Source organism: Gopherus flavomarginatus, chromosome 1, assembly GCF_025201925.1.
Source record: "Gopherus flavomarginatus isolate rGopFla2 chromosome 1, rGopFla2.mat.asm, whole genome shotgun sequence".
Classification (NCBI taxonomy): Eukaryota; Metazoa; Chordata; order Testudines; family Testudinidae; genus Gopherus; species Gopherus flavomarginatus.
This window is the reverse complement of record NC_066617.1, coordinates 166,769,328-166,795,662: the sequence shown is the minus strand read 5'-3', so window position 1 is coordinate 166,795,662 and position 26,335 is coordinate 166,769,328. Positions and strand designations below refer to the sequence as shown.

At 41.0% G+C, this 26,335-nt stretch overlaps 2 protein-coding genes across 3 annotated transcripts in view; one reads left to right on the top strand and one right to left on the bottom strand.

Moving 5' to 3' along the window:
- CMSS1 (cms1 ribosomal small subunit homolog) overlaps positions 1 to 26,335 on the top strand; it is a 385,528-nt gene that overhangs the window by 166,789 nt on the left and 192,404 nt on the right. The window lies entirely within an intron of this gene.
- FILIP1L (filamin A interacting protein 1 like) overlaps positions 1 to 26,335 on the bottom strand; it is a 320,082-nt gene that overhangs the window by 156,791 nt on the left and 136,956 nt on the right. The window contains exon 2 of one of the 2 annotated variants that reach the window (XM_050956860.1): positions 21,403 to 21,492. The exons of the other annotated variant lie outside the window; for it this stretch is intronic. The gene's annotated coding sequence lies outside the window, so the exon portion shown is untranslated. The remainder of the gene's footprint in view (positions 1 to 21,402; positions 21,493 to 26,335) is intronic. 2 annotated transcript variants of the gene reach the window in all.

Below are 26,335 nucleotides of genomic sequence, written 5' to 3'. Positions count from 1 at the left end.
TGATTTCAGCTGTTTAAATCTGAAATTTCATGGTGTTGTAATTGTTGGGATCCTGGCCCAAAAAGGAATTGCAAAGTTATTGTAAGCGTGGGGTTGGGCTACTGCTACCCTTACTTCTGCTCTGCTGCTGATGGCGGTGCTGCCTTCAGAGCCGGGCAGCTGAAGAATGATGGCTCCTGGCTGGGAGCCCAGTGCTGAAGGCAGAGCCGCTGCCAGCAGCGGCATAGAAGTAAGGATGGCCTGATATGGTATTGCCACCCTTACTTCTGTGCTGCTGCTGGCGGGGTGGGGCCTTCAGAGCTGGGCGCCTGGCCAGCAGCTGCCGCTATCCAGCCACCCAGTTCTGAAGGCAGCACAGAAGTAAGTGTGGCAATACCACAACCCTCCTAAAATAACCTTGTGACTGCCCTGCAACTCCCTTTTGGGTTAGGACTCCCAATTTGAGAAACACAGGTCTCCCCTGTGAAATCAGTATAGTATAATGTAAAAGCACACAAATATCAGATTTCATGGGAGGAGACCAGATTTCACGGTCCGTGACGTATTTTTCATGGCCGTGAATTTGGTAGAGCCCTACCTATGAGGAAAGACATATTTGGCATATTTCGTTTTGAGAAAGGAAGAGTGATGAGTGATCTGATAATGTCTTCAAATACATTCAGGGCTGTTATAAAGAGGACAGTGATCAATTGTTCTCCATGTCCACTGAATGTACGAGAAGTAGTAATGGGCTTAATCTTCTGCAATAGAGATTTAGCTTAGATATTAGGAAAAACTTTATAACTACAAGGCAATTTAAATTCTGGCATAGACTTCCAAGGGCGGTTATGGAATGTCCACCTTTCACAGTTTTTAAGGACAGGATAGACAAACACCTGTCAGGGATGGTCTAGGTCATGGATACGCAACCTATGGCACAGGTGCCAAAGGAGGCACGCGAGCTGATTTTCAGTGGCACTCACACTGCCTGGGTCCTGGCCACCAGTCCAGGGAGCTCTGCATTTTAATTTAATTTTAAATGAAGCTTCTTAAACATTCTGAAACCTTATTTACTTTACATGCAACAATAGTTTAGTTATATATTATAGACTTATAGAAAGAGACCTTCTAAAAAGGTTAAAATGTATTATTGGCGTGTGAAACCTTCAATTAGAGTGAATAAATGAAGACTTGGCACACTACTTCTGAAAGGTTGCTGACCCCTGTTCTAAGTTTATGGTCAGAACAGGTAGATGGACTTGATGACCTCTGTTTCTTCTTCCAACCCTATATTTCTATAATTTGTATGGATAACAAGAATGTCCAGGATAGTATATTAAATATTTTTTAAAAAGTTTTGGAAGGGATATACGCTTCCTTGCTTCAGGGCATAAACCAGACTCTTACTTGTCAGGGTTAGGCTTAAGCAGAATCTTTCCCTGTGGGCAGGTCATTCCATAACTGCCTAATGAAGGGTTTCTTATGCTTTCTTCTGAAACAGCTGGTACAGGCTACTGTCTTTGACAGGCTATTGGTGTTAGTGCTACATTATAATTATTTATACAAAATTGTATCCACTGGATAGTTTCTTGCAGTGCTACTTAACTGGGAAAAATGTATTCATGTTTAAAACATCTTTTCAAAGCTGCCATATACAAAACGCTGTAATAGAGTATAGAGAACAATTCTGTAGAGAGAAGTGGACAAAAATGAGCTGATACGCTCTAATGTGACTTTTCCATCTCAGACTTCTGTGATTAAATCTACCTCCCCAATTTCCTTTTTACCTGCCAGCGTGCTACTCACAATATGCGGATTATCCCCGTATGGTGGTAGGTGGAACTGCTCTATTAAAGCAGAATGTGATAAATTATGTGGTGATGTCTTTGTGCTCTCCAGTAATGTGGCCTAAAGTATTCTGAGAACTTCTTGCTAATCTGATCTCTCCCACAATAATCCCATTTAAGAAACAGATGGTTTTATAATGTCAGATTTATAGTTCTAGATGAAATAAGAGGAAGGAACAACCAGGTTTTTGGATTTTACTGTTTTTATTTTTAAAAAATATTTTTTTTTCTTAAAGAAAAAAGTCATTGTGGCCTCTAAAGTGCCCATTAGCTTCGTAACTACTTTTGTCCATCTCTGGTCCCAGCTTCATTCAGTTTTGCTGTGGAGTTGGAGATAAGGCTGTGATCAAAATAGCAAAACAGCCTTCCAAGGGGAGTAGTGGCGGCAAAAGACATATCTGGCTTTAAGATTAAGCTTGATAAGTTTATGGAAGGGATGGTATGATGGGAGAGCCAAATTTTGGCAGTTGATCTCTGATTATCGCCAGATAAGTATGCCCAGTGGTTGGTGATGGGATGTTGGATGGGATGGGATCTGAGTTACTGCAGAGAATTCTTTTCTGAGTGCTGGCTGGTGAGTCTTGCCCACATGCTCAGGGTTTAGCTGATCGCCATATTTGGGGTTGGGAAGGAATTTTCCTCCAGGGCAGATTGACAGAGGCCCTGGAGGTTTTTCACCTTCCCCTGCAGCGTGGGGCATGGGTCACTTGCTAGTGGATTCTCTGCAGCCTGAGGTCTTCAAACCACAATTTGAAGACTTCAATAACTCAGGCATAGGTTAGGGGTTTGTTATAGAATTGGATGGGTAGGGTTCTGTGGCCTGCTTTGTGCAGGGGGTCGGACTAGAGGATCACATTGGTCCCTTCTGACCCTAGAATCTATGAATCTATGAAAAAGACTGCAATGAGAGCTCCACGCATGTAGAAGAAATGTAGAATGGGCAACTGAAATTGCAGTGTGGATTGAAGAATAAAACTGTACCCTTATTACAGCCCAGTAAGTGTTTCCTAATTTGCTGCTCTTTTTCTTCAGGGATAGTTTAACGAGCATAGCTTCGCTGAGTGTGGGAGTGTTCTCTTCAGTATTGCTCTCCTGCACACATGAAAATAAACCACAGGCTTCTGAATATCCTGAGAATAGTTTCTTCAAAGGAAGATCAAAAGTGTTTACTAATGTCTGATGAGGCCGCATGCCTGTCTTGCTCATGAACTCATGTCTATGGTGAGCGTGTTAAAGGACAATCAGGATCATTATTCCACTTGTTTGATCATTAGCTATTTAGTTTGAGCGTAAATGACTCTTGTTTGGAGGGGGGAAGAGAAAAAAAGCTGCACAGATGTCCCATAATTTTATCAAGACATGAATAATACAGCTATGCACAAGCCCAAACCTCTGTTGTGCTTCCCTTGCATTGTGTGGGATGATCTACTTGAACTTCAAACAAAAATACTTGGAGTTTTTCATGTTCAAAAGTTCTGTAGAGACATTTTAAAAATTCAGTTGTATCCATTTTTATGGATTTTACAAATGATGTAAAATATCCAATTTTAGTTTGCAAGAGTTCATCAAAACTGATTTTGGCTTGCATGGGTGTCTGGATTCACCTGTTTTTTCACGTAAACCATAGAAAACTAAGGATCACCGAAGTTTGCTCTAAAAGTTTTATCAACTTCGCTCAAATCCAGAATTCTCAAACTTTTGAAAGCTTGTGCTCTACTTTCAGAAAATGGATCAATCTGTATTCTTCCCCCCATCCATTCTGCCACTTTGCCCTGGTTTTTAAAGGCCTACCCATTGTAATTTATGCATCTTTTGTGCCCTTTGGTCTCTCCTTTGTACTTCCTAGGAGAATGCACCTCACTTTTAAGACAGCTTAGAGCAGCATTTCTCATTCCAGACATTTTATACCATACTCATCACCATGGTATCTAAACATCTGGATTTCAACAAAACTAGGTTGAGATTCAAGTTTGTAATTAATCCTAGGGTGCTGGATTTCATAACTGATTTCACACAGCCCTCATAAATGACCTTATTCTGCAGCCACTCAGAAATCTGAAAGTAAGCCTCGAAGTTCATTCAATCAGAAATTAAACCATGTACATTTTCTTTTGTACTGTCACTTTAGAGCATTCTCTAATTCATAATCTGGATTTTCCTTTTTCATTGTGAAGCTCCAATTCAGATATAGTTTGTTCAGTGAACCACTACATTGTGCTGCAGTAATTAGAGGAATATTGTATTATCACAATTATTCCCTTCTGTATATACTGTAATACAGAAGGTGTGATCTCACATGTTATTGTTCTCTGGTTTGTTTATTAAACATTAGTAATAATGAGTTTATAATTGTAAGTTAACACCTAGTCATGATTATGCCAGACACAAATAACCTGCCTGAACTGGACAACAGAGGTCTTTTGTATTGTATAAGAAATATGCTGAAAAGCTGCTTTCTTGGATCTGTAAACTAACACAAAATAGAAATGTTAAAAGCATTGCAGGGTTTTTCCCACCCTTTCTCCTGCCCTCATGGAAGGTCATCCAGTATTTTCCATTTTTTTTCCAGATTTAGGGCCCAGTATTCTTAAAGGTGCTGATCACCAACAACACCTTTTGAACTGAGACTAATGGGAATTGAATCTGTCAAGATCAGATCTTCAGTCCTCTTGATGACCTCCCTCCCAGAGAGTGCTAGATCAGTGACTCTCAAACTTTTTTACTGGTGACCCCTTTCATATAGCAAGCCTCTGAATGCACACCCCCCCCCATATATATAAAAAAGGTGTTTTTAATTAATAACACCATTATAAATGCTGGAGGCAAAGCGGGGTTTGGGGTGGAGGTTGACAGCTCACAACCCCCATGTAATAACCTCGTGACCCCCTGAGGGGTCCCGACCCCCAGTTTGAGAACCCGTGTGCTAGATCCTGCTTCCTGTGGCACTGCTTAGGTTAGTCAGAGGAAGGGAATGTTGGAGAGTGACAAGAGCTTATTCCCTATCCTCTGAGGAAAGAATGCTGCTCCATTGTGCACCCAGTTCTTGCCAGTTTGTGACACAAACACTGATCCTCTGTCAAAGATCCACTCGGACCAGGTCATCCTTTGACTTGCCAGCATTCACAGTGATAATACACTGCACTGTATCTGTTTTTACTAGGAGCCCCCAGACATGCAAGGTACAAACATCATCTATGAAGTTGTGAACGTTCTAATTTTTCTAATTCAATTAGAGTTAAAGTGCTCTCTACTTCTGCATGATTGGGACTTCAGATTGTAATCTCTTTGAGGGCATGGACTCGTTTTGTTTCTTTTCTTTTGTTTTAAAACCTTATTGTGCAAACTGTCTGTTGATTTCATTGACAGCAGGACCATGCCCTTTGTTTGCTACTTTCTACCTGTTGTAAAGTGCGCGAGGCCCTTGGCAAATAAATAATAATGTGAAGAATATAGACATCTCCATGTAGCTTATCACTTCAGCGCCATGGTTGCTTGCTACTTTTTTTGCAAGAGATATTTTCATGGAGATTAATTTTCTCTTATTGCCTGAAATGAGCCTAAGTAAAATCATGCCTTTGGCTCTGAGTGGTGGTTTATATATTTTATATGGTTAATATTATTAATTGGTAGCCGTGGCTCTACATATTTGGCAGGCAAATGAAGGGGAGAATGACAAGTACAGATTTTGAAAGGTAACAATATAAGGTGAAAATTCTTTTTTGTCTGTGTTCAGATTACAGGTTTTATAAGCCACGATATTCATTATTATTTATTGTAGTAGTTTACAGTTTTAGACCCTTCAGCTCTCTTGGGAATATACCCAGCTCCAATGATGTAATTTTGGAAAATGCAATAAAAATCCATTGGAAACGACAGCTTTCTAATAGGAAGTTTCTTGAAAGCAGTAAAATTAAATTGCTTCCACACTGAAAAAGGAAGTGGAATGGATGGCTGTACGCTGGGTAGAACTGATTCTCTTGTATGTCCCCAATTTTCGTGGTTGAAATTTTGTGTATCTAGGTTGTCATGTGTGGTTGGCGGGGCCAGGGGTGGAACTTGTAAATTTCTTCTGTCACTAGATAGCAGACTTCACAATTCCACTACATAGGCTTCATACTTAAGGAAGTATGTTCCTGATTTGCTGCCACAGCTGTGATTTCATCCTGTTTTTGATTATGTTTTAATTCAGTCTTCTGAGGGTAACATGTATTTCAGAGGCGGTTTTGAACACATTGTCATTTGTTCCTTTCTTTGGCTTTCTACTTGTTCAGATAAAGATGGTTGTGGACAATTCCTATGGCTGCTGGGAGTCAAGGATAGGGGGAAAAGACAGAAAGACACATGGCTATGTAGTGATACTGAGCTACAGGAGTGGCATGGTGTGGGGAGATCTCTGATTACTCAGGGGATGTCCACACTACCTGCCGGATCAGCAGGTAGCAATGATCTGTCGGGGATTGATTTATCGTGTCTCATCTAGACGTGATAAATCGATCCCCGAACGCGCTCCTTGTCGACTCCAGAACTCCACCAGGGCGAGAGGCAGAAGCGGAGTCCCACACTGTGAGGACGAGAGGTAAGTAGATCTAAGATACGTTGACTTCAGCTATGCTATTCTCGTAGCTGAAGTTGCATATCTTATATCAATTTCCTTCCCCCCTCCCCACCCAATGTAAACCAGGAAATACATGGTATAAGAAGATTCTATGGGAGTTTATGGACTGATCTTCAACAAGAAGTCAAAGATGGTTTTGCCACTGACTTCAGTGTGAACAAGATTGGGGACTTTATTGGCTGTGGTGAGTGGCATTTTGATGGTGGTGGGACAGACTTGGGCTTTGTGCAGTTGTTTGACTGGAGGTGAGACAATGGAGACAGAAACATCACATGTGGTTAATACTTGCATTCATGCACAAATCTTCGACCCTCCAAAAAGTTAAACAGACATTGAACCCCACCCTAAAAGCTACTGGGAACTGTTGAGCACCCTCAACACATATATTACTTTAGTAGGAGTTGAGGTTGCTTAGCGCTTCACAGGGGCACTCTAGCATTTTGTAGGATTGGGCCCTTTATCTTCCATGCATAGTCCTTGGTGTTGCCCTTTATATATTCAGAAGTGGCTCAGCTCAGGTGCTAATACGCCCACTTCCTTATGAATCTCGTCCATCACATCCCCCATGTTTGATGGCGTAGTGCACTTTTCCCATTCGGTCTAGATACATAGGCTCAACCCTCCAGTGTGAGACAATATTCATATCAGAAGAAAAAATTCACTTCCAACATCTAGGAGATTAATTTGTGAACATTTGCTTAATTTTTTTTAGAGGTGTTTTTGTTGATGTTTTATTCCTGAATGGTTAGAAATGAGTAATCTAACAGGCAAAAGGTGCATATTTAGTATTAAGACACACTAGCAGATTAAAAGTATATATTCTTTCTGTAAGAGAATACATTTTCTTAACACTCTGTTCTGATCAACTCACTTTTTGTTGCATGAATAAGTATTTAAAACATGTTGATAGTGGAGTGGTTTTACCTTGATTAAGAGAATATCCAGACCTGAACAACCTCTGGTTTCAGTACATGCCATTTAGAATGGAAGGCATGGTCACAGGTAATAAATTGGAATATTTCTCTGACAAGAGAACATTACTTTTTTTCTGCACTCTGATTATGTGTAGTTAGAAAAAACAGAATTACTCTTATTTAAAAAAAAAAGGTTCCTTCCTCCACTCTTGCTACTTAGCAAAGCACTGTAAAAATCAGGGTATACCTGGTAGAATCCTTTGACTTTTACTCACACAAGTAATCCTATTGAAATCTGTGGGACTAGTCACATGAACTAGGATTACTTATGCAAATAGGGCTTGTCTGTCTGGTGATACCCAGATCTAATAAATAGTGGGTTAAATTGATCTAATAAATAGTGGGTTATTTGATAATTCCAAAGACTGTTGTACATTTAGGGACCAATCCTGCAAACCCTATTAGGTATTAGTGCTCTCTTTTGGGAATGCTCCTTTCGATGACAACAGGACAACTGACAGTAGTGAGCACTACACTTAATAATAAGTTGTGTTGAAGTCATTAGGACTACTTACAGTAGTAAGCAGAAAGAACAGGAGTACTTGTGGCACCTTAGAGACTAACAAATTTATCTGAGCATAAGCTTGAACCCCCAGTGCATTTTTGTAGGATTAGACCCTTTGTTTGCATAATTTTATTTGCATGCAGATAAAATGTTCTTTTAACGTAGGCCTCAGTTTATAAAGGTACTTCAGCACTTGCCTAAAATTACAGTATGTGAGGCATTCCACTAACAAACTAACTGTTCATATGCTTAAGTTAGGCACATGATTAAATAGTTTGAATCAGGGTCACAATGAGGCACCTTGTGGAGTGCTCTCTATACAGCAAAGAGTGTAGCAGGAAAGTTCATTGTTTGAATAGACTTTCTTTTTTAAAAAAGTTAATCCTCTCCCACAAGGGCAGCCATGTAAAGCTTCTGGTCTGTTTTGGCTAGGATGGAATGTTGTTCTTTTCTCTTCCTGCAGTCTGGGTGTATGTTCTTATTTAAATGGCATGCTATATGGTTATTGGCTCACCTGCATTTGAAAGGTGACGTGGAAACCTTTCCATGGTTCTATATATACCACTTTGGGTGCTGTAGATCATCCTTGTTTTCACTTCAAAAAGTTGAAAAGGATGCTTGTGCTATCATTGAAAAATGTAAGCATTTGTGCCGGGATTTAAAGTGCAAATTGTGAATAAAAAGGACATCCAAACAGATTTGCTTCCCATTAGGGCATGATTAATAAATGTTTAATATAGACAAATCCTTATCTTGATGGCATTGTCCCTACATTTATTAAACCAGCAATGTCCCATTCAGTACCAGGCCCGTGTTCTCCCTGATAATTGGGACTTGGTGGGATGAAAGGGCTAAGGTTTTGTACTGGATATAATTCAATTTAACAAGTTTAACTTGACCCTAAATTATTATTGTTCAGGGCCTCATAAAAATAGTTTGAAGGCTTAGGCAAGACTATAGTAATAAATGTAGTGTACAGACTTTGAAAAATATTAACAGAATCCTTGTAAAGTTATACAGACCACCTGTGCAATATGTAACTGCTGAGAGTTAGACCCCCTTATGGACTTGTACTGTACTTGTAAGAAATAGCTTTGTCAAATTTGCAGTTGCCTGGTTAAGCATTGAGTCTGGGCTCTCTGCTCCCTCGGCTTGTAGACATGACAATGGAATTATGGGCATTTTCTAGATGCATGAGTGCCAGTTGTACCTAGGACTGCTGTTGTGAGTGGGGAAGCACTTAGGAACTTTGTCCCCATCCTGGCCCCTGCTCCTGACTGTCTCAGAGCTTTGATTAGCAGCTGCAGACTGAGTCAGATCATCAGCTCCTTCCCTCTGCTAATAAACTCTCCTGTGGGAGTAGAATTCAGTTTGCCTCCCAGCTGCACAGCAGAGGGGCAAAGGGATAGGAGAATCTGCAAGTGGAAATGGGGAGGAAACAAGCTCTACCAAAACATATCTCTACGCATGCACTTTATCGTGAGGGAAAAGACGAAGGAGAAAATGAGCCACACGGAATGTGTTAGTTGCTTAATGCACTTCGGGCAGGTGTGCAGATACTTCTGTGATGAGTGTAGTATAAGAAGCTGTGTACAACAGAGCACAATAGAGAGACTGCGAGTGCAGCTGCCACATGGGCCCAGGCAACAATCACTCCCTTGGGCTTTCTCTTGCGGATGAGGACTGAAAGGTGCATCCCTCTGTCATGCATTAGAGGCCCGAAAGCGAGACAGCCTAGGGTGAGGGGAGGGCAGGCCAGGGAAAAGAGAAGGGAGACCACTTGCGGGCCTGCTCCCATAGCTCATCCTGGTGCTGAACCTTAGACTAAGGGTATGTCTACACCGGCAGAGTTACAGCGCCAGCAGTTACAGCGCCACTCAGAGAACGCTGATGGGAAACCGCTGTTGTGTGTTCACACTGTCAGCTGCCTGCACAACAGCGTGTTCACACTTGCGGCAGTATTTGGAGCGGTGCAGTCTGGGCAGCTACCCCACAGAGCATCTCTTCCTCTTCTGCCGCTAAGAGTTGTGGGAAGGCAGAGGGGGGTCACGCGGCATCCTGGGTCCTGTCCCAGTGCCCTGTGATGCATTGCTTCGCATCCCAGCAATCCCTGTACTTCCGTCCGCATTTGGCGCCATCTTTCAACGGTTTGTGTACCTGCCTCTTGGGGCTGCAGGAATGAATCCCACCCTGTTGACCAGAATGCTGCTCACTCTGACCAACACGTCATGACTGGCAGCGGAGTTATTCCTTAAACTACAAAGGCAAGAGGAGTGCAACATTGATTTCGCCACGCGTAGTAACTATGATACGAGACTTCTTGTGGCATTCATGGAGGTGCTGACCACAGTGGAACATCGCTTTTGGGTTCAGGAAACAAGCACTGAGTGATGGGATCACATCGTGATTCACGTTTGGAATGACAAGCAGTGGCTGCAGAACTTTGGCATGAGGAAAGCCACATTAATGGGACTGTGTGAGGAGCTCTCTCCAGCCCTGTAGTGCAAGGACATGAGAATGAGAGCTGCCCTGTCATTGGAGAAATGTGTGGCAATTGCACTGTGGAACCTGGCTACTCCAGACTGCTACCGATGGGTCGCTAACCAGTTCAGAGTGGGAAAGTCAACCGTTGGACTCGTGTTGACGGAAGTGTGCAGGGCTGTTAATCGCATCCTGCTCCAAAAGACCATGACTCTGGGCAGGGTGCATGACATTGTGGATTGCTCTGCACAAATGAGCTTCTCTAACTACGGAGGGGTGATAGGTGGCACGGACCTTCCAATTCTGGCACCAGACCACCTAGCCACTGAGTACATTAATCTGAAGGGGTATTTCTCTGTGGTTCTCCAGGTGCTTGTGGATCACCGTGGGCATTTCATGGACATTAACGCAGGCTGGTGTGGAAAAGTGCACGACACATGCATCTTTCGGAACACTGGCCTGTTGAGGAAGCCGCAAGCAGGGACTTTCTTCCCGGCCCAGAAGATCATCGCAGGGGAAGTCGAAATGCCCGTTGTGATCCTGGGAGACCCCGCCTACGCCTTAATGCTGTGGCTTATGAAGCTGTACATGGGGCACCTTGACAGCAGCAAGAAGCAGTTCAACAACAGGGTGTCTACACTGGCACCGCGGCACTGTACCCCTGGTTCAGAAAGCTGTATGCTTCTCGTTGGGGTGGTATTTACAGTCCTGCAACTGTACTGTTTCTACGCACTAAGTGGCTTGACAGCATGTACACCTCGGGAGTTACACCGCAGAAAGCTGCTCTGCTGCACAGAAACTTGCCAGTGTAGACAAGGCCTAAGTAGTTTTTCCTCTTCCCCCATGTTTGGCAGGGCTCAGGATAGGACAAGACATAGGAGCCTAGTCCCAGGTGGAAGGGAGACTGCAGAGGTAGAATAAACAGACATACAGATAAAGTCCTAATTCCTCGTCATTGTGGAGGAAATGAGACCAGGAAAGTTTGGGTTTAAGGGTGAATGTCAGGCAATATTGTACTTTCAGCTTTGTTGAACAACACAGTTAATCTTATGCATACTTTGGAATCTCTTCCGAGGAGCACCTCCGGGGTGGGGAGGTGGGGGAGGGGAAAAGGTCCAATGAGCAGGACAGAGAGGCAGAAACTTCCTTCATTGACACAGACATTGTGTGTGGCCTTAAGCAAGCTGCTTCTCCATACCTCGCTTTTTTCTGAAAGATGAGGATAATATTTAATGACTTATTTCACAGGGCTGTTGTGAGGACTGAGTGGTTTTGACAGCTCTTTGAAGAAGGAAAGTATGATGTAAAGTGCTATGTCCAAAATTGGTTGTCTAAAGTTAAACACCTACATACCAGATATAATCTCCCCAAATAAATGAATGGTTTCATTTTTTTTCAGAGGTGCTAAACACCATCGACACGCAGTAGGTAGTTCTGAAGATTTTTAATTTAGTTGGGGGTTGCAGCTGTCAAACACATCTGAAAATCAGGCCATTTTCATTTAGGGCTTGGCTACACTGGAGAGTTGCAGCACTGGTGAGGGGGTTACAGCGGTGCAACTCAGGATGTGGCCACATTTGCAAAGCACAGCCAGCGCTGCAACTCCCTGGTTGCAGCGCTGGCTGTACACCTGGTCTGCCTCGGGTGTAGCGATTCAAGCGCTGGTGATGCAGCGCTGGTCAGCAAGTGTGGACACCACCAGTGCTTTTATTGGCCTCCGGGGTATAAGGAGGTATCCCAGAATTCCTGTCCACAACAAACCAGAAGAATGGCTGAACTCCGATCTCCCTGTAGCTACTTGCTAAAAAACAAACACAGCTGCTCTGTGCTCCAGCGAGCGAGCCAGCGAAGGCAGGACAATTGCTTTGGAATGTTCAAAGCTGTTTGCTTGAAGAGAGAGGGGGGAGGGGTAATGTTGAGCAACTGTTTATGTGGTCTGACGGCTATTTAGGAGTGCATAATTAGCATTTAGTGAATAAGAGACAAGTAGGGGAAAGGTCAAAACTTTTAAAATGATTGAAGGTAGGCACTGTGTATCTTCCAGTCCTTACAACTTGCAAGGCAGGGAGCTGAGAACAGTGTCAACTCCAAAAATCCACTCTCTCTGTCTCCCCCACGCTCCCTGTCACATTCCACCCCACCACCCTCTTTTGAAAAGCACGTTGCAGCCACTTGAATGCTGGGATAGCTGCCCACAATGCAGCACTCCCAACAGCGCTGCAAATGCTGCAAATGTGGCCACACTGCAGCGCTGGTAGCTGTCAGTGTGGCCACACTGCAGCGCTGGCCCTGCACAGCTATACGAACACAGCTGTAACTACCAGTACTGCAGAACTGTAAGTGTAGCCATGGCCTGAGATGCCTAAATGTGGATTCAGGAGCCTGACTTTAGGCATCCAAAATTAATGATTTTGGCCTGTATATCATGTATTTTATTTTACTTTGTTATTTAGTTATCCATGATTTGGAAGTTTGATGTTCATTCTCATGGAAGTTTGGAGACTGAAAAATAATTTGCTTAGTATAAAAAGATGCTCTATACAAAGCAAATTTAGGCACTGGAAGGAAACAGTTTATAATAAAGCACTGTGCTTTGAGAGAAACCAATCTTGCCAAGGTAAAATGACATTTTAAAAACAAAATCTAGCCCTTGCTGGTATAATAAAAATGAATTTGAGTCCAGTGTGATGCACTGAAATTCAGTTGCTGAAGCATTAGAGAATGAATTGGGTTTCAGATATTTACATTTGGAAAATAAATGCTCTAGATGGAGTACTAGCCCATAAATTCGTCAGGGGCTTCTGATGATATCCTAAATGTAAAGGTGTATGATGTAGGATTTCAGTATCAACTTACAGTTCTTGAAAGTTGATGCTGTAACACATTTTTTTCCATCCATTAATTAACACAGTGGCAAGGCAGAATAACTTCATGTCTGATGCTTTACATTTCTAATTGCAGCTGCTATGAGTAATTATTTCCATTGAAAACTATTCATGTTTCTGTACATAGTAACAAGTTCTTATAACAGATATGAAATTAAATTGCTACCCTTCTCTAAGAGGAGTATTGAAGTTATGTATGGAGCTGAGACATTTCATTTGAATACACATTTTTCAGTAGATTTGTTGGAGACTTTAAGATCTTCTGTTTGCCTCTGAAGCTTTCCATGTGAAATTAGTACTGTTGAAAGGTGCTGGATTGTAGTCCTGAAGAATGAAAGTCTCTCGTTAAAGATCAGATAAATCGTGGGCAGTGGCAATGGGTGAGCTTGGCAGACAGCATGGCAGACATGACTCAACCCTGATCTAGAGAAACCATCTTCAGGAGTGAGAGGCAGATCATTTTTCAGGTCTGTTCAATCCTTACCCTGTCTGCTGAGAGTGCCAATATTTATGGTGCTTTTCAGGATGTTATTACAACCAAAGTTGTAACTGATGTATTTATTTTTGACGTTTTTAATATTATAGTAATATTAAGATTTGTCTCGCTATAACTGGGCGCTCTCAGACTCCGTGCAATAGAAGAACTGGAAAACTGAATGACCTACGGGAGATGTTACTTAACTTAGAAAGGCATTTTGGGCCAGAACTGACCGGGCCAGAACTGACCAAACAGTCCTACATCATGGGCTATCTTAACTTCCCTCCCAACGCTCCAAATGGAGTTAATAGTCCTTGAGATGAGGATTTTAGGAACTAATCTATATTAAACCCTGAGCCATTGCCAGTTGCTTCAGACTGGAATTTTAAATACTGTGGTTTTCTTTTCTGTACTCATTATACAAATTCTGTAGGGGAGAGAGAATGGAGTTTGGAAATGTCCGATGTCCAACGTCCTTGTTTAAAAAAAGACTTATGTTAATGAACAGCATCTGTATAAGTTTGGGATAGCATCCTGCATATTCCTAAGGATTTGGCTTTATTGTGAAGGGATGTGTCTTATGAGAATGACAATTTTCAGAGGGGTAGCCTTGTTAGTCTGGATCTGTAAAAGCAGCAAAGAGTCCTGTGGCTGTATGTTAAATCATAGGATCTCTTTATGTATTACTATATTTTGAGGGCAGCATAGAACATGTTTATCGAGCTGTGACTCAGGACTGCTATTGGATAAGAAACAGATACTTCCATTAGAGCACCAGTTGTGAGTTAGTATTTTTTGCATGGTTCCTAGCCCAAAAAACAAATATCTTCATTACAGATATTCTATTAAAAGAAAGATGACAGTGTAATCCCCATTGTAGAAGAACATCTTTTGAGATTTTAATGCCATTGACATTGTGAAACAACTGCAAGCTGATTATTGCGTTTAACAAAAAAGCAGTATGGGAACTGCTTCAGGCTCCTTTATCTTTCAACTCCTCCCACAGCCCAAGGAGGTTTACACAAGGGCTGCTGGGGAGAGAGTTGATTAAATTGATGCATGAAGCCAACCTGATCTGACAAGGTAAAAAAGAAAAAAAGAAGAAAAAAAAAAGGTTATCAAAACTTAAATTTGTATTGGCTGAAATAATCTGGGCTTCTGTTGAGGTAGTTTATAATAGAGTGGGAGTGACTCGGTGTCAGAAATCTGCATGTATTTTGAGCATATTAACTGACATTTTAACGTGGAACTGTAACTGCTTCAGGCTTGCATTTATGCAGCACCAAACTGAAGTGTCTACCTTTCTTTCTCAAGATCCTAGAGAATTTTAATAGCAATTAGAGATGCAAAGAAAAAAAACCATTTGTCCTAGAATTGATCGACTCACTGATGCAGGACTGTTCTCTTTAGTTATTTTCTGCTGCTTTTCCAGTCTAGTTTTAGGTATTTCCAGGGATGAGCCTTTCACCATTTTTCCTTGGGAAATTATTTTGTAGTCTTCTTAAGGCTTAGGGAAGCTCTCCTGATATTTAGTCTAAATCATGTTGGTCTTTATAGACTTCCGTCACTGAACTTGCACCCGAACATGCAGGGATTGGCTTGCTGATAACCAGGGCCGGCTCCAGGCACCAGCTTATCAAGCAGGTGCTTGGGGCGCCCACTCCGGAGCGGGGCAGCACTTTCAAAGATTCGGCGACAATTCAGCTGAGGGTCCCTTACTCCTGCTCGGAGCGAAGGACCTCCCGCTGAATTGCTGCAGATCGCAATCGCGGCTTTATTTATTTATTTATTTATTTTTGGCTGCTTGGGGCGGCAAAACCCCTGGAGCCGACCCTGCTGATAACCCCAGCAAATTGATTTCTGTTTTGTTTCTGATGCTGCCTCTTACTTTTAAGATAGATATCATGATACCCATTTCTCAAGGGGGTTGTGAAGTTTGTAAAACTCCTTGAGTTCCTCAGATGAAAGGCAGGTGATATATTCATATTCTTTCAAAACAGATGTAGTTGCTAGACTCTCTTAGGCTATTTTTTCCTTTCCTCAGAAAGGGTTTCAAAATAAAGCTGGTCACTTTGAAATCTTGATATTTAAATTTTCATCTAAATCTTGTATATGCCCCAGATAAGCAGGATAGTTCAGCAGATGCCTAACATTAAGTACATGAATAGTTCCATTAGTGTCAATAGTACTACTCACATTCTTAAAATTAGGCTCATATTGCTGAATCAAGGCCTTAATTCAAAAATTAAACTTTATCCCTTAAACTTTTCTTATTGAACAACTTTTCCATTCCAACAAAGGTAATTTATCCCTAAAGAATTTGCTGCTTTTATCTCAACAGAATTAGGTGCCAATTTATACATACCACACATTCAAGACAAGATTAATATGTTTTGTTTTTGAATCCTGAAGGAATGATGGAATTTTAAAATTGTTTTCACAAACTGGAATATTTCTGGGAAGTTGTTGTTCAGACTCTCATATATCTTGTTAGTGAGGATGTACTGTTTGGTCACTAGGCAGTATGTAACAACTGCCACAAGTCTTAAAGTTTGTTTCTTCCTTTTTTTGCATTGACACTAACTTGGATCCTGGTGTCTTGCAAGGCCATTGTTCCCCCACATCAAATCCAATGTGGTCTTAACAGATGAGGCAGTAAGAGAGTTTTAATGCCATGCTGCACAAGGAAGCATCAACATTCCTCTGAGAAAATGAATCAAAATGGCTTCTGCTAATCCTCCTGATCTCATGGAGATTCAGTCAGATAACCAGTGATCCTGCCTGAAAACTCAAGCAAAGTTTGTGGTAATAGTAGGAGAGGGAAATACTGGTGCCATCTTATGGTAGAGTCTATACAAATTCCATTTAGTTTCTGCTGCTTGCTCAGCCTTAGGCTTTGTTTACACTGGAACTTTGTTGGCAAAACTTTTGTTGTTCGGTGTGTTAAAAAACGACACCCCTGAATGGCAAAAGTTTTAGCGATGAAAAGCGCCGGTGTGAACAGTGCTTTGTCGGCAAGAGCGCTCTCCTGCCAACAAAGCTGCTGCCTCTCATTGGGGGTGGAAGATTTTGTCAGCAAGAGAACTTTCTCCTGCCGACAAACAGCAGCTACACTGCATGCCTTTTAGCGGCACGGCTGTAGCGGCACAGCCAAATCGCTAAAAGGTGCATAGTGTAGTCAAAGCCTTAGGCATGCTTCTTTGGTTCCATTTAGTAAATATTTTTTGTTTTACAGTCAATGAAACAGCCAAGTGGGACTCGGCAGAACAACACTGATAAGCCTTATAATGTTCTTTAAAACCTGGCTATTGTTCAGCAAGCATGCTGGAAAAGTTTTTATAGTGGGGCTGCTGAGAGCCATTGAACCAAACGATAAACCCTGTGTAAGATGGGAACCACTCCTAGTTCCAGCACAGATGTTGTTCAGTGCTCTGCCCCAAGCGTTCTCTCCCCTTCCTCCACACAGATGATGTAAAGCTGGGCTGCCTGGATTGCAACTGGTGGACACTGTATCATCAGCCTTAACTATACAGGTACTCAGAAGATTGGCCTATTGGTTAGAGTGCAAGCCTGGAACTCTGAGGACCTGGGTTCAATTTCCTGCTCTGCCACAGACATTCTTTGTGACTTCAGGCAAGTCACTTAGGGCCAGGATTTTTAAACATAGGCCTAATTCCCTTGATTTCAGTAGGAGTTAAGCCCCTAAATTCCTTTTAAAAACTGATCCTTAGTCTCTCAGTGCCTCAGTCTTCCTTCTGTAAAATGGGAATGATAGTGCTTCCATAGCTCCTGGAGGATAAATATATTGATGATTGTGAGGTGCTCATCATATGATGGTAATGGAGCCATGTAAGTATCTTAGATAGGAGGATGAGCCATGTGAGTGAAAGCATCCGTCTACTTTGTGATTAAGTAATCAGCTATCCAAATTAGTTCATTTTCTGAATCAGGCTCAGTGGTCTTCAGGATCATCCCAATTTATAAAATAATTCTGCAGCCCACTGGCTATATCAGCTAGATAGTTAAGATGGCACTGTGATTATTTGTACGTATATTAGACATTATGTTACTCAAACACAATCTTGTAAAACTGCTTGTCATCAACACTCAAGGGATTGCTCATAACATATTTAGAAAGCTCCCTACTGTGAAAGAGTCCTGTATGATGACTTTATTTTATAGTGAAGTCAATGGGAGTTATGCCCAAATAAGGATGGAACATTGAATAATGACCTGAATTTAGGATTTGCTTGTTATTTATATTGTAGTAGTGCCCAGTAGGGTGCCAGGATTAGGATGCCACTGTGCTGGATGCTGCACTAATACATAGTAAGAGAATCCCTGCCTTAGCACTTACAATCTAATAAAACAAAAACAGATGAAGAGTGGGGGAGTGGAACACAAGCCAGTCTGTCTGGGTGGTGATAGTTACGTATCATCTTAATTAGTTTTGTCATTCTTTCTGTCACATGAAGATGGAGGCAGGACAGCCACTGAAATATGTCCCATATTTATACTAATTATATATATTACTTCAGTGATACCCAACCGCTCCTCAGCCTTGCCAATATTAGTTGGCTAGCTTATTGTAGTCCTTACAGGAGAAATGGATCTCGGAGGAATATATTAGTGGCCTTAAGGATCAATTGAAGGAGGATGTTTCATGCTGAAATCGCAGTGTGGAAGAGAGCTAGAGACATTCTTGAGGGGAGGAGCAGTTTGATAACTGTTGTTATGCATATTTAACCTGAATTTTAACAAATCCTGGGATGCCACAATGAAAGCTTTCAGAGACCAAATTCCCAAGGTGTAATTAAGGCCGGGTCCACACTACAGCATTAAATCGATTTAAACAGCGTTAAATCGATTTAACGCTGTACCCGTCCACACTACAAGGCACTTTAAATTGATTTTAAGGGCTCTTAAAATCGATTTCTGTACTCCTCCCCAACGAGAGGAGTAACCCTAAAATCGATATTACTATATCGATTTAGGGTTAGTGTGGACGGAAATCGAAGTTATTGCTCTCATTCTTTTAATCAGCTACCCAGAGTGCACCGCTCCGGAAATCGATGGTAGTCTAGGACCATGGTCACACACCACCGAATTAATGTGCCCCAGTGTGGATGCGTAAAATCGATTTTATAAAACCAGTTTTATAAAACCGGTTTTAATAATTTCGATTTTATGCTGTAGTGTAGACGTGGCCTGAGAAGGAGACCTGAATAACTTCTGTGGAAGAGCAGTTTTAAATGACACATAACTAGTTGAGGAACCTGGATAGAAAGAGAATAGTGATGGCTTGGGGGAAGAAATTGTACAGGTTAGGCAGCCTACAATGTTTCAGAGGTTTCCTTCCCTCTTCCTCTGTGTACTACAGAAAATCATGCAATTTGGGATATCAGATCAGCCCTGGAAGAGTAGAACTGAACTGGGAGTATGTTCTCTTATGAGAGCAAGGAACTAATAGAGACAAGGCCTTGATAGGCCTGACTATACTACAGTTCCTTCTCACAGGCAGTTTCTTCTGGCTTTTGTATTACATTAGGGCTTGTCTACATAACTCACAAGTGCAGACCACACGGGTGTGAATTGCAGTGTGCACTAAAGCATTGGGCTGTAACTGCCCCAATGTAGACATTGCTAGCGCAAATTAAAAGATACCTAGTTAGCATTAACGTAGCTCTGTTTCAATCAGGGCTATGTTAATGCAAACAAGGCACCTTTTGGCAAAGGCCAGTTACAGCCCAATTCTTCAGTGCATATAAGTGGTGCAGTTCACACCCCCCTGTATTCCACACTGTGGGTCTGAGTAGAAAAGTCCCCAGTCAAAACTGCTGAGAAGTCTTGTCTTCACTAGTTTGCCTGCATTTACTTACATCAGTTCATCTGAACAAATGATAGGGAATTAGGTGACTAGCAAGTTAGCCAAACACTTGAGACTATGGGTACGTCCAGATTACCTGCCGAGTCGGCGGATAGCGATCGATCTATCAGGGATCGATATATCACGTCTCGTCTAGACACAATATATCGATCCCGAAATGCTCTCCTCTCGACTCTGGAACTCCACCAAGGCGAGCAGCTCCACCAAGGCGAGCCACAACCATCGATCCCACGCCGTGAGGATGGGAGGTAAGTCAAAATAAGATACTTCGACTTCAGCTATGCTACTCCCGTAGCTGAAGTTGAGTCTCTTACATTGAATCCCCCACCCCCCAGTGTAGACCAGGCCTCTGTTTACAATTAAACTCATGCTTAAGTCCATCTCTCTTCAACAAAGCACTTAAGCACATGCTTAAACCTCACTTGAGTCTATGGGACTTTCACTTAAAAATATGTATTTAGGTGCTTTTTTTTTGCACAGGGATAGACTTAAGCAGATGTTTAAATGTTTTCCTGAACTGGGGCCTTATTTCTTAAAATGACCTATGTCAATAAGTTTCACTTCCCGTCAGTGCTGCTGATTACAATCTCTGTGACCTTGGGCAAGTCACTTAAATTCTCTCTGCCTTCCTTTACCTAAGCATAAAGTTTAATCCATTCTTTTAAAACAAACGTTTGAAATCATTAAATGGAAGTGCCATTATTTCTGTGGTGTTCACGTCAGGCTGAAAAAATTATTTTTGTGAGGCAAATAAGGAGTTAAAGGCTCTTGTAGTTTCAAAGAAAAGTCTAACAGCTGCTGTAAACTATCTGTAGAATCCTAGATGACCTCATTCTTGTTATACAATAGTGATAATAGCCAAAACAGGTTTAAAAAAAGAAAAAAAAAAGGATATGTTCTAGAAATGTACACATGGTATGCAAAATGATCAGATATATGTTCTCTCAAAGGGCTACATACTACAAGAATACAGTTAATTTAAATTAGATGGTGAAATTAAATTTATACAAAAATGTATTTACAGCAACAGTATTTCTGTCCAAAAGACTGTTCTTGGTTACTTAGTGTACAAATGGCAAATAAAAACTCATTTTGATACATGCTGTAAGCTAATAGCCACCATTCAGATGTAATTTAATTACAGATTGCTATCTCCATGAAGCTGCTTTTTAGTGGCAATAATATATAGGAATCTATATAGGAATCAGATGTGGTTTTGACAATTTTTGTATGAGTTTGGAGAGATTATTAAGCTCGCAAAAGAGTGGAGTTGAGTATCGGATTTTTGTTGCTTAAATAAATTTTTCATCCTTTAGGTATGAAGCTGAATTAGAGAAATGTAGATCTCTAAATGCACATGTTAACTTATTAGCTAAATATGAGCTACATTTCTGAACTGAGTGGAAATGGAACTTTTTCGCTTTACATTCTGTACTGAATGCTTTAAAATAAAAAGGATTCTCAGAATGGTGCCATTTCAGTTCAGGAGATATAAGGACCTCTTCCAAATCTTCTGTCCAAGAAACCACGGACCCTAATAAACTAAGAGTGTTTGAAAAACATTGACATGTTTGATTAACAGTCACTCCACAAGACACTTTTATATAGATAATTTGATAATGTGACAGGTTCGGAAGATTTTTTTGGTTTTGTTTAACACATATCTTTTAAAATAAAAACGAAGTGCTATTTCTTTTGTATTATTGGTTGTTTACTAAATTCTTAAAACATGAAAATAAAATCTTTCCTACCAGTTTTGTACTTCTCTGTTTGCAAACAGTGAGTTTTCCTCTTGGTCACATACCGTAATAGTGTTCAGAATTGTCTCTTGTAGTATGAATCTGGAATAAAAAAGAGAAGTTCATAACATAGTTTTATAACAAGCATAGGCAGGCATTACTTAAAGGTGTGATCCAAAGCCTTTTGAAGTCAATGCAAAGATGTCCGTTGATTTAAGTAGGCTTTAGTAAATTTGGTATACTTCTGCAAAACAGTTTATTCGGTGGAAGCCTGTGGTTCTGTTTAGGATTTCTGCCCTCTGAATTGTAAAGCATACAGACCATGCTCATCATTTGTAATTGGTCAGATTGGTCTGTGTCCATGAAAGAGGTACATAAATTGTATGTATTTGTTCCATTTCTTCTACCTGTAACACAGTAAAAATGTCATTTTCCTTCTTAATTAAAAATAGAAAAATGCAGCAAACTTTATGCTGGGATTTTTTATACTAAAAATCCATGTTTACGAGTTAATAGGTGCAAGCTATGTCAAGCATGCCCCTTGGTCTGTTTCATGGTGCAGTGCCTATTGCATGGCAGATTTGGGAGTATTACTGGGAAATGGCATTGCACTGATATTGACTATTATAAGGCGAGGAACTGTTTGTCTTTTTAATCTGAGTTACAGTGCTAGAGCTCACATTGAGTTGATGTTTTAGAGAGACTAAGGCTGGTCACTAAAATAAAGTGCTAGGCAAAAATCAAAAGCCTACTGTATGCTGAGGCATAAAATAAGTGGTCTGTATGTTTAAAAAATCCAAAAATGTAACAAAGAACAAAAAGGGAAAGCTGAATGTGACTCTTTGGAATCACAAAAACAATTTTTATTCTGACCTTACTGGGCAACTCATTTATTGAATACACACAGAGAGCCTTTTCAAACTAAATTACATTTCATATTTGCCCACTCCATCTGGAATCTAGTGCCAAAGTGAAAACCACATAGTATATTTTTAGGATTAAACCAGCTATTACTGATAGATAATGACAGTGCAGGAGGAGAAGGCACCAGTTAGTCTGCATTAGCTCATGAATTCTGGATAACTCTTCAGTGAACTCTTAAGATTTGTGAAATTCTACCAGTCTATGCTGATGTCTCACTGCATTTTTGACATGATGAATTATCTCTTTTCCCAAGTCACTGACAGGTCACTTCATATACCACCAAAATAGTACTCCCTCTGCTTTTTGAGGTACTATGCCATGTAGTCCTTATTATAAAATTGAATAAAACAGATGATTTAACGTCGTCTTAGCTAGAATAATATCTCCCCTTACAATAAAACACACTTTGGGGTTTACAAACCTAGTGACCCCATTCATCTCAATTATGTAGTCTGATTTAAGTTTTATTTATTCCAATATTTTGAACAGGTAGATGCTAGACTTTGGATCTGTAGTGACTTTCGGTGAGGTTGTTGTTCCTAAATGCCTAAGTCACTTTTGCAAATACTTATATGTGTGTTTGAAAATGTTAAATCTAATCTTTAATTACAAAGAGATCTCACTTAACTGTGAGACTGGGCAACAAAATGGCAGGTGAAATTCAGTGTTCATAAGTGTAAAGTAATGCACATGGAAAACATATTCCCAACTGTACATACAAAATAATGAGGTCTAAATTAGCTGTTACCACTAGGGTTGCCAACTTTCTAACCACAGAAAACTGTATGCCCTTAACCCAAGGCCCTGCCCCTGCCCTACCCCTTTTCCGAGGCCCCACTCTCCACTCACCCCATTCTCTCTCCCTCCGTCACTCACTCTCTCCCACACTCTCTCATTTTCACCAGTCTGGCAAAGGGGGTTGGGGTACGGGAGTGAGTGAGTGCTCCGTCGGGGGGTGCAGGCTCTGGGGTGGGGCCGGGGATTTGGGCCTTGGAGTGCAGAAGCGGGCTCTGGGCTGGGGCAGGGGGTTAGGGTGTGGGAGAGGGTGAGGGCTCCAGTTGGGGGTGCAGGTTCTGGGGTGGGGCTGGGGATGAGGGGTTTACGGTGCAGGAGAGGACTCTGGGCTTGGGCCGAGGAGGCTGAGGTTCAGGGGGAGTGAGGGCTCCAGCTGAGTGTGTTGGAGGGGGCTCAGGGCTGGGGCAGGGGGGTGGGGTGCAGGAGGGGGCTCGGGGGGTGGGCTCCAGCTGGGTGGTGCTTACTTCAGGAGCTCCCAGAAGCGGCTGGCATGTCCGGCTCCTAGGCAAAGGAGCAGCCCTGGAGACTCCACATACTGCCCCTGCCCCAAGCGCTGGATCCACAGCTTCCATTGGCTGTGGTTCACGGCCAATGAGAGCTGCATAGGTGGCACCTGTGGGTGGGAGAAGCATGCAACAGAGCCCCGCAGCCACTCCTTTGCCTGGGAGCCTGACATGCTGGCTGCTTCCAGGAGCTATGCGGAACCTGCCAGCCCCATTGAGCCAGCAGTGCCACCAACTAGACTTTTAATGGAATTGCCAGGGTCCCTCTTTGCCCAGGTGTTCCAGTCGAAAACTGGACACCTGGCAACCCTAGTTACCACTCAAGAAAGAGGTCTTGAAGTCATCATGGTTACTTCTATGAAAACATCTGCTCAATGTGCAGTGGCAGTTAAAAAAGCAAAGAGAAGGTTAGAAACCTTTAGGAAAGAGGTAGATAATAAGACAGAAAATATCCTAATGCCACTATACAACTCCATGGTATGCCCACACATTGAGTACTACATGCAGTTCTGATTACCCCATCTCAAAAAAGATATATTAGAAATGGAAAAGGTTATAGAAAAGGGCAACAAAAATGATTGAGGGTATAGAACAGTTTCCGTAGGAGGAGAGAGAAAAAAGACTGAGACTGTTCATCTTAGAAAAGAGATGACTGAGGAGAATTATAATAGAGGTCTATAAAATCATGAATTGTGTGTGGAGAAAGTAAATAAGGAAGTGTTATTTACCCCTTCACATAAAACATGAACCAGGATCACCCAATGAAATTAATGAACAACAGGTTTAAAAGCAACAGAAGGATTTACTTCCTCTCACAACACATAGTCAGCCTGTGGAACTCGTTGCCAGAGGATGTTGTGAAGGCCAAAACTATAGCAGGATTCAAAAAAGTACTCGATAAGGTCATGGCTATTAGCCAAGATGTTGAGATAACAGCCAGAAGCTGGAGTTGGATGGCAGGGGATAGATCACTCAATAAATTGCCCTGTTCTGTTTATTTCCTCTGAAGCATCTAGCACTGGGCTAGATGGACCATTGGTCTGATCTAGTCTAACTGTTTTTCTGTTCTTATGTAGATCTTATAGAGGGCATATTCCTGATGAAATAGTGTGAAATATAAAAATCACTCTAGAATCCAGTTGACTATCATGTTTATTTTTTACAGGAAAAAGGAATTTGCAAGAATATTCCATTCACAGATGAATTAAGTTAATATGCAAAGTGCCACCTTTCCAGCAAAAAGAAAATAACAAATTGTAAATGTTAGAGATGAGCAAAGATATGTAAAACCAATCACCCTGTCTTCCTTCCTTTGCAGGACTGAATTGTAGATCTACTTTGTCACACCTGCATATAGTTAGCCTGTTGAATTTTTGGCTGCAAGAAAGCCATTGAGTTTTTACAGTCGGGATTGAAAACAAAAAACACCAGATATCTTTATGACCAATGATGATCTAATGTAAGGAGAATTGAAACTTATGCTTCAGGGTTAGGGAAGAACTTTTTGCCTAATGTGCAATATTACATAATCAGCTATGTTTTCGTTATGTATTCTCACCTTTCTCAGAAGCATCAATTATTGGACAGTCTTTGAAGCAGATTAGACTTGGATTGGATAGACCAGTGAGCTGACTCTATGTGGCAAATCCCATCTCCAGTACTTAATAGAACAACCATCCAAAGGGAAGAAGTAAATTCACACAAATTTCACAGCTGGTTATGTCACCTTATGACAATGTAATATCTCTTAACTCATTGTAACAGAACTCTTTTTTTAAGAACCAAACAGCTGTTTGCTTTCTTTAATCCCTCTTTGAGTCATAGATTGCAGCAAACTTGTGTTGGTTTAGTTTTTGTTTTTCTAATAACCCTGGAGAGTTCTATTATTTTCTTTGTCATGCTTCTGTCCTTAGTGCTCTGCTCTTGTTAATATAAGCTATTCATATGGTCATTCAGCATTCCAACTAAATCAACAAAGGGCAGTTGGGTACCCAACTTCTTTTGAAAGTCGCGTGTTTTGAAAATCTTTCCATTGTCAAAATGCCATAAATACTTTTATCTAATTTATTCTGTATTTCAGGCAAGTTCTAGTTACATTTTTTAATTTCTCAAGATTATGCCATGTTTGCCAGTATAACCTTCCATTCTTCCATCATCGTCAGAAAGGTGTTACATCAGCCGTGTGTCAGGACATATTAGAAAAGTGCTTCTTCATGTTATACATCTGTGATCTAAACTATAATATTCACATTTAATGTTATGTTCACAGTCTGAAGAAAACTTCAAATGCTGTTCTTCGAAATTCTACATTTTTTCCCTTTAAGTAATATATATGTAAGACATATGCTTTTAAAATATTAAAATATAACTTCTAAATAAACAGTAATCCTCCACTCTGCTCCACCAAACTGTTATGTTGCATGTTTCTACTTACATGGATTATATGTGTGTTCCTATGACCTACCTCTCATAATATTGTTTATTAATATTTTTAAAGCCAAAGGATATATTGAAGGAATTTGGAATGAAAGTACTATTTTAATCTCTGAAATCATTATAATTAGGGCTGTCAATTAATCGCAGTTAACTCATGCAATTAACTCAAAAAAGTTATTGTGATTTATTTTTGTTTTAATCGCACTATTAAAATAATAGAATACCAACTGAAATTTATTAAATATTTTGGATGTTTTTCTACATTTCAAATATATTGATTTCAATTA